Source organism: Poromitra crassiceps (genome assembly GCF_964638095.1).
Source record: "Poromitra crassiceps genome assembly, chromosome: 1".
Taxonomy (NCBI): Eukaryota; Metazoa; Chordata; class Actinopteri; order Beryciformes; family Melamphaidae; genus Poromitra; species Poromitra crassiceps.
The window spans coordinates 31,800,869-31,804,987 of record NC_139623.1 but is presented as its reverse complement, the minus strand read 5'-3'; positions in this window follow the sequence as shown (position 1 = coordinate 31,804,987).

Genomic DNA, 4,119 nt, shown 5'->3' with positions numbered 1-4,119 from the left:
TTTCAGCTGTTTTTCCATACCTAGTTTTAGTTTCATTTTAGTTCACTACAATAACTTTGCTACTGTCACACAGTGCCCTTTCTCTTTCTCTCTCTCTCTCTCTCTCACACACACACACACACACACACACACACACACACACACACACACACAAATCTACCTTCCCTTCATCCCTTCAGATCTGTCAGTGCCATCCAGTCTCTCTCTGCAGTGTGCCGACAGTCAGCATTCTGCACTGCGCCTTCTCCCCACTCTGCATTCGTACTGAGAACATGCTGTATATATTTGTGTGTGTAGAGATGGGGGGTGGAGACTGCACTGGAGACTGCTGACAGATCAGGAACACTGTGTGATGCTGCACCGCAGGACAGTGATCAGGGGAGGTTTTGTCATTTCTCCTTGTTTCTCCAGGGGCCATTGGCCGGTGCCCTTGTTTCTCAAGTTCGCTGACAGGTCCGCCGCCTGTCACAATAAAGAGGCATTCTCTTGGAAAACCCACAGCGACTGGCTAATTATACAGGGTAGAACGCTTCCGCTGATTCAAGGTCAACCTGCCAAAAACCCTAATTTGATGGGACTTCACAGTCAAGATCTTCACTGGGTTTTATTTTGATGGGACTTCACAGTCAAGACCTTCACTTGGTTTTATTTTGATGGGACTTCACAGTAAAGATCTTCACTGGGTTTTATTTTGATGGGACTTCACAGTAAAGATCTTCACTTGGTTTTATTTTGATGGGACTTCACAGTAAAGATCTTCACTGGGTTTTATTTTGATGGGACTTCACAGTAAATCTTCACTGGGTTTTATTTTGATGGACTTCACAGTAAAGACCTTCACTTGGTTTTATTTTGATGGGACTTCACAGTAAAGATCTTCACTGGGTTTTATTTTGATGGGACTTCACAGTAAAGATCTTCACTGGGTTTTATTTTGATGGGACTTCACAGTAAAGATCTTCACTGGGTTTTATTTTGATGGGACTTCACAGTAAATCTTCACTGGGTTTTATTTTGATGGGACTTCACAGTAAAGACCTTCACTTGGTTTTATTTTGATGGGACTTCACAGTAAAGATCTTCACTGGGTTTTATTTTGATGGGACTTCACAGTAAAGACCTTCACTTGGTTTTATTTTGATGGGACTTCACAGTAAATATCTTCACTGGGTTTTATTTTGATTGGACTTCACAGTAAAGACCTTCACTTGGTTTTATTTTGATGGGACTTCACAGTAAATCTTCACTGGGTTTTATTTTGATGGGACTTCACAGTAAAGATCTTCACTGGGTATTGCTTTCTAATAAAGAAAATGCAGAGCTTAAAGGTGGAGCTGCTGCTGGAGGCAGGTATGGATTAAGGTTAAGGTACCTTAATCCGTAAGGTTAAGTTAAGGTTACGGTCAAGGTATCCTTTATTTATCCAAATGGGGAAATTCATCCTCTGCATTTGACCCATTCTCTACTAGGAACCTTCCTAGAGCTCCTAGTGCAGCGCCCGGGGACCAACTCCAGTTCTTTTGCCAGTGCCTTGGTCAGGGACACTGAAAGGAGTATTAACCCTAACATACATGTCTTTGATGGTGGGAGGAAACCCACCCGAACACGGGGAGAACATGCAAACTCCACACAGAAAGGACCTGGGACGGACCGGGATTCGAACCCGGGACCTTCTTGCTGTGAGGCAACAGTGCTAACCATTGAGCCACCGGATTAGGGATGGGATTTGGACATCAATGAGAGTGCCCACATTTGAAATATAAATGTAAATTGACCCTATTCTACAGTTTATTAAAAGTTTAGATTTTTTGGACGGGACTGCTATCAAAAATGATAGATCATCGTTACAGCATCTAACGTTACAGGCAGAATGGCAGCCAATTTACATAAATGTAAAGGTATTAGATAGTAATAGATATTCTTACAGGCCTATAGCCTACGTACGAAGTCAATTGTGTATTGACTTGCATGTGAATCCAAGTAACCCTTTACCTAACTACAACATTTTGCTTAGAAAACTGCAAGAGAAAACTATAGCATGATTCAATTAATTAATAATAACCCACCATTTTGAGAATATAATATATATAAGTGAAAGTGTTGCAATTAGTGCCTATTGTTATTGTCAGGATTAGTTCTTACATTTTTACATTTCCTCTTTCTCTCAAATACCCCCTGCAGTACCTCCATATACTCCTAGGTGGTACGCGTACCAAGTTTGGGAACCACTGTACTCTCTAATAATTTCATGTGAGTGCTCGAATATTGAAATGACTTAAAATGCCTAGTATCCCTCCCTATGTCCCGGCCTATATGGATGTAGAGAATGAATCTGCAGCAGATATTGACTGGCTGAGATTGAAAGATAGGGAGACTGCTGGGAGAGAATGTCAGAGACAGGAAGCGTGAAAGAGAGACTGATTGGCTGATTGACTGGTGGAGGAATTAATCAATAGACAGGCTACTTCTATCATCTGTGATGTTCTCTGACCGGCCCCAAGTTGAGAAAGAGAGAGAGAGAGAGAGAGAGAGAGAGAGAGTGAGGTGTTCTTCAGATCAAAGACAAAAAAATAGCCTCTCACAAGATGGGAGAGTGGGAGAGGAGAGGAGTGGGAGGAGAAGAAATATAGCAGAGGAGAGGAGGGGGAGGAGAGGAGGGTGGGGAGAGGGGAAGAGAGGAGAGGGGGAGGAGAGGAGAGGGAGGAGAGGAGGGTGAGGAGAGGAGGGTGAGGAGAGGGGAAGAGAGGAGAGGGGGAGGAGAGGAGAGAGGAGAAGAAGAGGAGATTAGATTTTTAAAATGCCCTTTATTGAAAACTACCAAGGGTGTTCAGACAAAAGGACCTCAACTACATGAGAGACTCACTTGCAAGTGGGGAAAAAAGCCCCCAAAATCTACAAAGCGAGAGCAATACTTGTTTTCTTTGCAGGAGAAGAGAGGAGAGAGAAGAGAGGGGGATGAGAGGAGAAGGAAGGAGAGCGAGAGGAGAGGAGAGGGGGAGGAGAGGACAACCTGACAGACATGACGCTGACAGTGATGACGGCCATCTGTCATTGGCTCCTCACACACCTGACTGCACTGCAGTGTCACGCGCATGCACACACACACACACGCACGTATGCACGTATGCACGCACGAGTTTAAGAAAATACATTTCGTGGCTTCCCTCATGTTGTCAAGGAGAGGGCGGTCACTCCTCCCTCCTTTGCTGCGTTGCCTGTCTTCCTGCCTGTCTTTTGACATCTCAATGTGAGGCCCTGGTATACAACAGGCTGAGGCCCTGGTGTTCCACAGGCTGAGGCCCTGGTGTACCACAGGTTGGTACAGGACCACATGCTACATGCTGTCAGACAGGACTACATGCTACTAAGCTATGCGGCAGTGGATACGGCCAGATATGGAGAACTTGCATGCGTGGCAGCGTTTGGAATTCTGTCTTGTGAAGGTTGCTTGTTTTTCCTGGTCCACAGCCATTTTCAGTGGTGAGATGTGAGCCTATGGTTATGTGCATCTCTGTCCTGGCATGAGCTATAATTGACTAGCTGAAGTGACTAATAGCAATAAGACCGTCTCTTTTAGGGATGTCATGTGCAGTGGGGGGTGGAAAATGGGCTTTAAAACAAATCATAATCGGGTCAATTGGGGCTTTTTGACTGCCTTTTCAGTTGGTAAATCATCTGTGGGTGATTGAGCCAGGGTCAATGATGGAGCTAATGAGAAGAAGAGCCAGGCTGAGCTGGTCCTATATCTTCTCCTTCTCTCCCGTTATTGTTTGGGGATTTTCAAGTCATTCCTCACGCAGGGACCTGCGGTGGAGGTCACCAGGTCACGCAGGGACCTGCGGTGGAGGTCACCAGGTCACGCAGGGACCTGCGGTGGAGGTCACCAGGTCACGCAGGGACCTGCGGTGGAGGTCACCAGGTCACGCAGGGACCTGCGGTGGAGGTCACCAGGTCACGCAGGGACCTGCGGTGGAGGTCACCAGGTCACACAGGGACCTGCGGTGGAGGTCACCAGGTCACGCAGGGACCTGCGGTGGAGGTCACCAGGTCACGCAGGGACCTGCGGTGGAGGTCACCAGGTCACGCAGGGACCTGCGGTGGAGGTCACCAGGTCACGCA